The 12,509-nt window shown below is 45.8% G+C and overlaps 1 pseudogene; it reads left to right on the top strand.

The window, feature by feature from the left end:
• Window positions 1-6,000: 6,000 nt before the first annotated feature.
• LOC126485339 (5S ribosomal RNA) lies at window positions 6,001-6,118 on the top strand (annotated as a pseudogene).
• The last annotated feature ends 6,391 nt before the right edge of the window (window positions 6,119-12,509 follow it).

A 12,509-nucleotide genomic window follows, 5' to 3' on the forward strand; every position in this document is an offset into this window, starting at 1 on the left:
TCCCCATTACGATTTACATAGTGTCATTCAAATTATGATCCATCTTAGTGACTTGCACACTATTGTACCATACTGGCGAATACTGTTCAGCCACGAAATATGCAAGAGACAAGGCCACGGTACAAAGTATGTCAGCTTGTGCCTCACGAGAAGTTCCAGCTAGTTCCGGAAAATGTGGTTCCTGGTCTTCAACTTTCCTGATAGTGACGTGAAGTGAATACTGAATGATAGTGAACGAACCATTGTGATTACGAGCTTAACATTTGTTACAGAAAGGGATTTTTAGTGGCTGTTTGCTAAGTGTTTTTGAGGTAGAAAGCGGTCAATTAAGCTTTTGTAGGGTTAGGGCACAATCTCCAATTCCTGTAATGATGACCAAGTACTCTCAGGACCTCTGTGAGTGCACTTTTACCATCCTCTACGTGCTTCCTTTGGAATGCAGTGTCAATACCATCTCCTTAGCAGAACTTATTGGATACCTAACAACAATAAGAAACCAGTTACACAAGAGAGATTTAATTCATTTACCATATTCGGGCACTTAGTGCCCTTTTTCGGGAGGTTCTACCGATGGCATTTTTTGCTAGTGTCAACAGTAAGACGCATACAGCAAAATACGGTTTGAACAACAGTGGGGCCAGGGCAGCTCCTTATGGTAGGAATTTATATTTTTACCCTTAAGCATGGTACAGTTTGCTATAGGTTTACCATTAGAACACCCAGCCACAACAGATCGTAAGCACCAGTTTGATTTAGAAAAGCTACTGAAGTTTTTAGTACTTTCTGGAATCCTACTTTGATATAAGAAGTGAACGCCAGTACTTACTCACAGAAGCAATCCTGCCTGAAGCCTGCTTAATAAGAATCTGTTCGGTATTCTGCTGTAGGTAAACCGTTCTAGCAGTTTACAGCAGACATTGAGAAAATCAATTGACCGACAACTTGAGAGGTCGTCTTTCGCTTTCCCAGGTTTGACGATTGCAAGGGATTTTGCTATCTTAATATCTGCTGGTAGCTAACTCTTGGTCTAAGAGCCTGAGTACAATATCTTTAGCCATTTCTTTTCATTTTTACCAGGGTGGTTGATAAATTCTTGGAACACTCCATGTAGCCGTGCTGCTTTCCTTAGCCTTAGGCATCTTTTGGCTTTCTCGATGCCAGTCAGTAAAAGGAGAGCAGAAGGATGATCTTCTGTCGAGGGATCCATCTATCGTTATCACACTATTGTGTAACAGACTGTTAAACAGAAAATAAGGATACACAATAATCATTTGATAGTTCACTATTCTAGTACGCACCAGGCAATCGTAAATTTTAGAACCAACTAAGAGAATAAACCAAATAATTCATGGTCCTGTAAATTCTTCAACTAAGCGTACAACGGCAATCCAAAACAGCCAAGTCACAAAAGTACGGTGTAAACGAGGTAGAAATTTTAGCACAGCACGTTCGTAGTGTCTTGCAGCGACTCAGTTGTCGGGCTTTATCTCTCGCTTGGCATCAGCGGCCGGGTTCATGTGACACCTGCTGACGCCCCTTGGTGGCCGCTGGAGGAGGAGTTAATAGTGGTCATTGACCTCACTGTCGGACGTCAGATTTATAGGAACCATTTCGTGAAAACTCAATTTACTCCGTTATTTAAAAATCAAGTATTTAATTAACGTTCTTCACTATGTCTTACACAAACATATTAACTTCTCAGAAAGTCATTTATCATAGAAAGTTCCATGTTTTAGTCAATTTTTCTGTACCAAAAGTGACATTAGATAATAAACTGTATTTGATACTGTCTCTAACTACAAATATTACAGAACGCTACACTAAGTTTCGCAACAACTGCGTTATGAGAACTGTGTTTAATAATTCATAATAATGTACATAAGTTTTTATCTCTGTTCAGTGCATACTGGCAGTTTAGCGTGAAGAGCCACTGAGGAAAATCGTTTTGTAATGGTTTGTAGACTCGAGGAGGGCAAGTGGTCCTCTCGTGAAGGCGTTGGGTTGATACAGAAGATGTAAGCAGCCAGTTAATTGAGTTCAAAGATAGACAGGTGTAGATACAATGCCCACAGAAGGTGAACAGCAGCAAAGGTGGGCGACCCAGATCGGAACTGCAGGCGAGGAGGCGCCGTTGTAAGCACTTCCGCCAATACGGCACAGTGGCAACCTTGCCTCTCGTGCATAATTCGGCCCTCGTATAGCGTCAGGAGACACACTTCTGCGCTCGCAACTGTGGTCGGAACGAGTCGGCGAGCGGCCGTGGCGATGGAAGGCGGTGACACCTGTGACGTCCCGTGGCAAGACATTCACAAAATCGTTGTAATATATGTGAAAAAAGAAACATTTATCTGTATTATTACTATTATTTAGTTTCTGTATGAACGGTTGTCGATTATGTACCCTCTGTAAATAAAAGAGAAAATCTTTTTTCATTTTTATGTCTGTGCAGTAATTATGTATCTATATTTTGCAAATAGCGTCTGTGGTCGGCGAGTATAGAAATCCAAGCAGGCAATGATAATTAAAAAAGATAACAAAGATGCACATTAAATTGCTTATAAATAGTGGATGTTAACAACTTCTCTCTTTGTCTTCTCGTAGCCGTTAAAGTTACAAGAGCCTGCAACGCTCGATTGAATGCTTAGTTAGCTTTCTTTTGTTCCTTCTTCGAGAAAGACAGCATTGGAGGCAGATGAATGAAAAAGGTGTATACTTTAAATTTATGCTGAATTTTGAATATATAAATTGTTAAAAATACTTGTAATAATTTATTACTAGCTTTCCCAGTAATTCATTCCACATTTTTAACCGTTTTCAGCATATTTAGAATTTTTCATGACGCAGAGCTGTGCAGAGATTGCGGAAGCCACTGCCGCGGCAAATTCAAATTAAATTGAATGAAAGCAGTTTTCCCGTTATTAAGCGGACAGGTAACGGTACATTAAAATTATTTTTTTCAGCTTCCCGGAGACCTCACAGGTGAATGGTAGATTTTATTATGTTATTTTCAGGTGGACATGAGCAACTGCTATTACAATATCAGTGACGTAAGTAATTTTTAAGTAAATTAGAACAATAAAATTTTACTTGTGTGATACCAATGACTACTGTGATGAAACCTGTTCTGGCTAATAATACAAAAACCAACTTTCATTTTCAGTTTCATGCAATCAGTAACGTTCATTTATTTAAAAAATCCACTGCAGCTTTTACGTTTAGCGAACATAGCATACTGTAACTTCTGTACGTATGTTAAGAGTAATTTTCAGAGCATTTTAGAGATGAGAGTGGCGAAGGATATGTTCAATTTCATAATTAGTTAAAGTAATGATGCTGTGTTCCATTTCTAACAAGTCAGATCAGTTTTATATAAAAATAGTTTGCAAATTAAAGATCATACGTGCACAGCATGAAATCTTTTAGTGTTTTGCGAATCAACAAGTAATAGATCAATGTGTACAAAGTTAAAGTATTTTCAACTGCAGAAAGGAATAGTGTGAAGGGCATTTTATCTGTTGTGCTCGCAACAATAAGCAATATACACTTAGTTAAAGTATTATGCTATATAAACTGCAATTAAGTTAAAAGCGCGGTGGGGATTACGCGACACACCCGCCACTGATGTCCCGAAGGCGGTGGCAAACGCTGACAGCCCTGGTGGCTGCAGCTAATGTGACGTACGTTAGCTCGACCCCTGGCTCATCCAGGCTGTGGCTGGACCCTAGTACCACAATGACGTGACGGACAGATGTGTCCTGTCAACATCCCGGCCTGGGAGGATGGCCTGCTTTTACACAAGACAGGGCAGATCTTGTTGCGTTGACGTCACGTATGTAGCCCGCCACCAAGCGCCATCAAACGTCTCCAAAACCCTGTAATAACCCCAGTGCATGGAGTGTTATATCCTAGCCAGTAATTCCACCCGAGCCCGCTGCCAAAAGGTTGGCAGCATCAAAGTCCGGACGCCGTCTGCATAAGCAGCGCCAGCGAGACAGGAAATCGCCACAAGTCTGCGCGCGCCACCGCTGGCTTCTGGTTTCTTAAGCGCTGGAGTCGCGAGCGCTAGGACAGTTCTGTATTCGCCGCTCAGTTGTATACTCGCCACCGAATTGTGTACTTGCTAGTCAGTTGTGTGTTCATCGCAGCAGAGTTGTTGTTTGTCGTCAGCCGACGCTGACCTAGCCGCTCCGACTCGAACTAGACAGATTTCTGTAGACACTGAGTTCACTACTGTGTTCTGTATCTTCGTTAATAAAGATAAGTACCGACTTTTATTTAATCAGAGTGTTTGGGTTTTCATCTTTCTGTTCACTGTTCCAGCGGACCGGTCGGCTCGCTATTAAAAGTGTGGCGCTGACTTCGTAAGCCGTTTCTACAGCGAATTGCTTGTCGCTACGAACGCCGCCACAAAATGGGTGACATTTACAGATCCGCTGGTATGGCGTAAGCGCTAAGCTCGCATTCGAATTTCGGCAACAGCCCCCGTCTTGTGCACACCCCACTACAGTTCTCTTACAACATGACTCACCGCGTGCGGCAAGAAAATTACTGTCAGATGTGATACTATCGATATATATTTCTAAGCGTCATTCCCTATTCTCTTTTTCTTTTTTCCTTGTTACTCTTTCTCGTCCTGAAGTGCATGTATATATTTTTACAGTTAAGTAATCAAAGTCCTAGTTAAATACAACAACCTGCATTATACACTGCTTAGTCAAATTAATGTGACCACCTGCCAAAAGCCGGAATAACCACTTCCTGCAGCGTGAGACGTTCAGGAAGGAAGCCTGCGAGGTTCTGGGAGGTCCAGTGCCGTGGCCAGCTACGCTGTGCTTCTTGATTGAGGATACAAGGCACGAACAGCCCGAACGACGAGGTCCTACAAATTTTCTATTTGCTTTAAATCCGGGTAGTCTGTTGGCCAGGGGAGTATGCTATACTCACCCTGATCCTCTTCGAACCACGCACGTACACTGTGAGTTGTGTGGCACGCTGGTAGGTGACGACGTGTCAATCATCATCATCTTCATCATCATCATCATTTAAGACTGATTATGCCTTTCAGCGTTCAGCCTGGAGCATAGTCCCCTTTATAAAATTCCTCCATGATCCCCTGTTCAGTGCTAACATTGGTGCCTCTTCTGATGTTAAGCCTATTACTTCAAAATCATTCTTAACTGAATCCAGGTACCTTCTCCTTGGTCTACCCCGACTCCTCCTAACCTATACTGCTGAACCCATGCGTGTAACATGACCCCACCATCTAAGCCTGTTCGCCCTGACTGCTACATCTATAGAGTTCATTCCCAGTTTTTCTTTGAGTTCCTCTTTGTGGACACCCTCCTGCCATTGTTCCCATCTACTAGTAACGACACTCATCCTAGCTACTTTCATATTCGTAACCTCAACCTTATTGATAAGGTAACCTGAATCCACCCAGCATTCGCTCCCATACAACAAAGTTCGTCGAAAGATTGAACGGTGCACAGATAACTTCGTCTTGGTACTGACTTCCTTCTTGCAGAAGAGAGTAGATCGTAGCTGAGCGCCACTGCATTAGCTTTGCTACACCTTGCTTCCAGTTCTTTCACTATGTTGGCATCCTGTGAAAATATGCATCCAATGTACTTGAAACCGTCCACCGTTCTAACGTTGTTCTTTCTATTTGGCACTCAATCCGTTTATCACTTTCCCACTGACACTACTTTCGTTTTGAAGATGCTAATCTTCATACCATAGTCCTTACATTTCTGATCTAGCTCTGAAATATTACTTTGCAAACTTTCAATTGACTCTGCCATCACAACTAAGTCATCCGCATATGCGAGACTGCTTATTTTGCGTTCACACATCTTAATCTCACCCAGCCAGTCTAATGTTTTCAACATATGATCCATAAATATTATGAACAACAGTGGAGACAGGTTGCAGCCTTGTCTTACCCATGAAACTACTCTGAACCATGAACTCAATTTACCGTCAACTCTAACTGCTGCCTAAGGCAACGGCCTTGCCGCAGTGGATACACCGGTTCCCGTGAGATCACCGAAGTTAAGCGCTGTCGGGCGTGGTCGGCACTTGGATGGGTGACCATCCAGGCCGCCTTGCGCTGTTGCCATTTTTCGGGGAGCACTCAGCCTCGTGATGCCAATTGAGGAGCTACTCTACCGATTAGTAGAGGTTTCGGTCAAGAATACCATCATAACGACGGGGAGAGCGGTGTGCTGACCCCACGCCCCTCGTATCCGCATCCTCCACTGAGGATGACACGGCGGTCGGATGGTCCCGGTAGGCCAGTCGTGGCCTGCAGACAGAGTGCTAACTTCTGCCTGACTGTCTATGTAAAGACTTTTAATTGCTTGCAAAAGTTTGCCTCCTATTCCATAATCTCGTAGGACAATAACTTCCTCCTAGGAACCCGGTCATATGCCTTTTCTAGATCTATAAAGCATAAATACAATTCCCTGTTCCACTCGTAACACTTCTCCATTATTTGCCGTAAGCTAAAAATCTGGTCCTGACAACCTCTAAGAAGTCTAAACCCCCAATTTGTCCTCAACTAATAGTCGCACTTTCCTTTCAATAATACCTGAGAAGATTTTACCCACAACGCTGATTAAAGAGATACCTTTGTAGTTGTTACAATCTTTTCTGTTTCCATGTTTAAGAGAAAAAAAACAGTCTGTATCGGGGTCATTGTTCCCACAACGGAAGTATGCTTGCGTTGATCAATTGTGCTTCCAGAATGAGGAGATCACCCACGAAAGGGCACGAAAACATTCCCCACACCATAACACTCCCTCCTCCAGCATGGACACTTCCGCTTATTCTTTCAGGGTCGTATAAATCAACGGCCATCTGCCTGATAGAGCATAAAACGTGATTCATCGGAAAACGCCACCTATCGCTTCACAGTCGACGTCATGTTGCGGTACTAGCACGCTAATTCCAGCCTTCGTCACCGATGAACAGCAGTCAGCATGGGTGTATGAACCAGGTATCTGCTGCGGGGGCCCAAACACAACAACATTCGCTGAACGTTCGCTGAGAAGTATTCGTAGCCCATTGGCTGATGTGAAAAGTCACTTGTTCTACAGTTGCACGTCTATTCGCGTGCAAACATCTCCGCAGCCGTCGTACACCCGTGTCATCTATGACCTGTGGTGCATCACAGTTGCCCTGGCGCCGGTTTTGGATAGCATTCATTAGCCAAACACAATATACACTTTACAGACTAAGCCCTCTCTGAAGTGCTTCCAGCCTTGACCCGAAAGTCAGGGATTATGCTCTATTGGACGTCTGATAAATCACTTTTTTTTATCCATTGTGACAAGGACTGCACTATTCTCCGCGTCCATCCTCCACCTCAGACACGCATTGTATACCCTCCACTGCCAGTGCTGTCACCTGTCATCTGTGAGTGGTTAATATACAGGGTGATCAAAAAGTCAGTATAAATTTGAAAACTGAATAAATCACGGAATAATGTAGATAGAGAGATACAAATTGACACACATGCTTGGAATGACATGGGGTCTTATTAGAACCAAAAAAATACAAAAGTTCACAAAACGTCCGGCAGATGGCGCTTCATATGATCAGAATAGCAATAATTAGCATAACAAAGTAAGACAAAGCAAAGATGATGTTCTTTACAGGAAATGCTCAATATGTCCACGATCATTCCTCAACAGTTGCTGTAGTCGAGGAATAATGTTGTGAACAGCACTGTAAAGCATGTCTGGAGTTATGGTGAGGCATTGCGTCGGATGTTGTCCTTCAGCGTCTGTAGAGATGTCGGTCGATCACGATACACTTGCGACTTCAGATAACCCCAAAGCCAATAATTGCACGGACTGATGTCTGGGGACCTGGGACGCCAAGCATAACGGAAGTGGCGGCTGAGCACACTATCATCACCAAACGACGCGCGCCAGAGATGTTTCATGCATCTAGCAATATGGGGTGGGGCGCCATCCTGCATACACATCGTACGTTCCAGCAGGTGTTTATCAGCCAGGCTGGAGATGATGCGATTCTGTAACATATCGGCATACCTCTCATCCGTCACGGTAGCAGTTTTGCTGTCCAGCCCGATCTGTCGGACGTTTTGTGAACTTTGTTTTTTTTTTCTAATGAATCCCCATGTCATTCCAAGCATGTGTGTCAATTTTTACCTGTCTATCTACATTATTCCGTGGTTTATTAAGTTTTCAAATTTATACTGACTTTTTGATCACCCGGCACGTTCACATCGAACATAGCCGGTGGTAATATTAATGTGACTTTACCGCATACCAATTGTTGTGTCTAGACAAGACAGCCTAGACACAATGAGAGGAAGCCTAAAGGTACGCGCTAAGTTAAAACAGGATGGCGTGAGGTCTGAAACAGGATACGTAATGAATGCTATAAAGAAAAGTACGTAGCTTCTGGAATACTTAACTTTAATCCATCCTTTTGGTACATCTGGAGATTGTGGCGATACAAGTGAGACTCTTTAGATACATGCAATGTTACTAATGGCGCCTTGCTAGGTCGTAGCCATTGACTTAGCTGAAGGCTATTCTAACTATTGGCTCGGCTAATGAGCAATGCTTCGTCCATGTAGTCGCTAGCAAAGTCGTCCGTACTACTAGGGCTAGTGCTGTTCCGTATCTCGAGACCTGCCTTGTGGTGGCGCTCGGTCTGCGATCACACAGTGGCGACACGCGGGTCCGACATGTACTAATGGACCGCGGCCGATTTAAAACTACCACCTAGCAAGTGTGGTGTCTGGCGGTGACACCACATTCCTCCCCCGCAAATCGGCGAACGGTCGTGTTATAAGGCTTCCGCCCGCCGTGGGGAGGACCCCATGTTGACGTATGCGATGAGATGGGGAGCCTAACAACAGGCGAGGCTGTGCCATCCGCACCCGGCCATTCGGTCCGAGGGGATCTAGGAAACGCCTGAAAACCTAGTCCAGGGTGCACGTCAACATGCGGTGGATGCGCCCGTAAAGAGGCAGGAGGGGCCGAAGGGTCGACCTCCATTGCGTCGGGGTATCCGACGCGCGATGACATCATGAGGTCCGGAGCGGGCAAGAGTTCCATGGCGGAGGACAGCTGGTCACGGGAAGCGATCGACGGCGCGTGACCCAGGGAGGCGCGTGGCGGCTGCAGCGAAGCGTCCACTGCGGGCGGCGCCGGCTGGAGGACAGGCGGCGGCGGCGGAGGCGGCAGCGGCGCGTCGCCATGGGGCAAAATGGAAGGCATCGTCGGTAACACCTGGGGATGAGGCGAGCCAGTAGATGGGTCCCCAGGGCGCTGACCGGACGGCACCGTCGCTGAAAGCAGACGGGGAGCGGCAGAACCCGTGCGACGACAGAGGCGCAGCTGATTGAGATGCCGACGCACCTCACCAGAGGCCCCCAAAACCAAATACACCGCGCGGCCGAGGCAGCTAAGACTGCGACCTGCGAGCCAACGCCGTGAACCTCGATAGTAGCGATAGAATACAACGTCACCTGGAGCAAAAGCAGAAGTCTGCCGCTGCACAGGAACCTGATGCGGCGGGTGCAGCAAAGACATCAAGGTTCGATAAGGACGACCGTGAAGCAACTCAGCCGGCGAGCGACCATCTCGGGGCTGAGAGCGATACGATGACAAAAAGAGCAACAATGCGTCCTCCCGAGAATGCGACTCTTTCAACTTCAACATCTGTGACTTGAAAGTCCGGACCAATCGTTCAGCGGCACCGTTTGACTGAGGTGAAAACGGCGCGGATGTCAGATGTTGAATACCATTGGCCTTGCAGAAAGACTGAAATACTGCGGACATGAATTGTGGGCCATTGTCGGAAACAATAGTCTGCGGAAGACCTTCAATGCAAAAGATAGCAGACAACGCTTGGATGGTGGCCGTTGACGTCGTGGAAGACATCCGGACGACAAAAGGAAAATTACTGAAGGCATCTACCAGAACCAACCATCGAGCATTCCAGAATGGACCAGCAAAATCGATGTGCAAGCGTTGCCAAGGGGAAGTGACTTTTGGCCATGCAAAGTCTTTCCGCGGCGGTGCGGATTGTTGTTCGGCACACGCCATGCAAGAAGAACACATATTCGTAATCGCAGCATCGATTCCGAACCAAGTACAGTGCTGACGAGCAAGTTGTTTCGTTCGCACTATACCCCAATGTCCTTGGTGAAGAGGCCGTAAAACAGAGGACTGTAACGAACGTGGGACCACGACTCTGGACTGATCATTATCAGAACGCAACAACAAAACACCACGTCGAACAAAAAGTCTCTCCTTGTGAGCAAAAAATCGGCGAACCAACGGATCCTCGATCCGTGACTTTGACAAGGGCCATTGCGTAGCAACAAAACGCAAAACGGTAGCAAGGACAGGGTCAACAGCTGTGGCTGTAGCTACACGACGAAAATCAATCGGAAACGATTCGACCACGTCATCAGTTTCCGCATCAATGGACATGCAAACAAGTTCGGAGGAATCGAATACTCTATCCTCAGCAACAGGCAAACGGGACAACGCATCGGCGTTTCCGTGCTTAGCAGTGGACCGATACAAGATATCGTAGCGGCACTGCGAGAGGAAAATAGACCAGCGAATGAATTTCTGCGCTGTATGCGGAGGTACAGGCTTGTTCGGATGAAAAAGCGACGTCAAAGGTTTGTGGTCTGTGATGATGGTAAAGTGACGGCCATACAAGAAATCATGGAACTTAGTAACACCAAACACGAGAGCCAAAGCTTCTTTCTCTATCTGTGAATAATTTCTTTGCGCAGAAGAGAGCAATTTGGACGCAAAGGCAATAGGGCGATCATGCGACCCATCTTTGTACGCAAGCACAGCACCGATCCCGAAATCCGATGCATCGACCATCAACAAAAGGGGTTTCTGGGGATCGAGTGGCGTAAGGCAAGTATTAGAAAGCAACGCCGATTTCAACTGGGGAAAGGCGCGTTCGCATTCCGTCGTCCAGACGAACGGAACACCTGTACGGCGTAAGCAATGAACCGGAGCTGAAAGGGAAGAGGCATTGCGCACATTCACTCACACCTTGTGATTCTAAATCGTGTAATGTTCTTGCGACCTCATCACGCAATGCGTGAGGAACATTGCGCGCTCTGAAAAATTTCGGTTGCGTGTTGACTTTCAGTTCCAAATGTGCTTCATAGTTCTGAGCGCAACCTAAGCCCGGTGCAAAAATGTCTGCAAATTCTTCACACAGATGAGAAACACTGTCTGAAGGCACAGTCTGATTCACTGATAGGACCTGATTGACTATTGACAAGTTAAACAACTGAAATAAATCTAATCCAAACAAGTTCACTGCAGTAGAAGAACGAAGAACGTAAAATGATACAAGTTATGTTTGTCCCTTGTATGTTGCTAGAAGAGTGCACTGTCCTAACACAGGGATATGCTGTCCTGAATAACTATTTAACTGAACATTTGCGGCACGCAATGGAGGTTTGCCCAGTTGTTTGTACGTGTCATGATTGAGCAATGAAACTGCAGCTCCGGTATCGAGCTGGAATGGTATGACCTTGCCATTAAAGTCCAAATCTATAAGAAGTTTATTGTCCTGCTGACGACAAGAGCGACTGTCTCGTGCAATTTGAACTGATACAGGGACAGCATCACTTGCTAATTGACATGATTTCGGGCGACGTCGACGCACACTTTGTGTGGGACAAACACAGTCACTGTTAGAGACAGTGGCACTGGACGAAGTGGAATTAACTACATGAATGTCCATGGGTGAAGGTCCACGAGCCTGAGTGTCCTTGGTTCGATTCCGGCGCGAAACAAAGGGCCTGGAATGATTAAGAGTGTCTGATCTGAGCTTTTTCTGGCTAACACTTGGAACATGTTCTTTCTTATTACAGTAAAAACAAATAGCTTGGCGTGACGGGCAATTGTCACGCGAATGTCTAGTAGCACACCGCAGACATGATTTCACTGCATTTGTATGCTGTGAAATCATGGCGCGGCACACCTGGTTTTGAGCGTGGCGGCAGCTGCGTGGACGTGCGCGAGGGCAGTTTACCGGTCCGCGAAGCGCTCCCGGCGGGCCGGTTAATGTTACACATGGCTGGCGAAGTTGCAAATGATTCCTGAGCAAAGTCAAGCATGTCTTGTCTATCCAATGTGTCTATCAGTTGTTGAAGGGAGGGATTGACTAGTTTCCCGTATGCGAACATCAGAAACGTTCTGTGCTATTGCATCACATACCATAGTATCTGAATAAGGGAGTCCACATTCACACTCAAAAGCACAATCCCTTGTAAGGCCTTGCAATGTTGCAACCCACTCCCTATTAGTTTGACCTGCCGTACGTTTGGTACGAAAGAAAGGATACCTTTTTGCAACGACATTGACTGTTTCTTTGAAATAGGCGTCCAATGCCGACAAAATTTCTTCGTAGGACAGAGTCGCTACGTTGCGTCAGGGAAATAATTTCACTATCACACGGTACGTTTGCACCCCTACACACGC

This window comes from Schistocerca serialis, chromosome 6, assembly GCF_023864345.2.
Source record: "Schistocerca serialis cubense isolate TAMUIC-IGC-003099 chromosome 6, iqSchSeri2.2, whole genome shotgun sequence".
NCBI lineage: Eukaryota > Metazoa > Arthropoda > Insecta > Orthoptera > Acrididae > Schistocerca > Schistocerca serialis.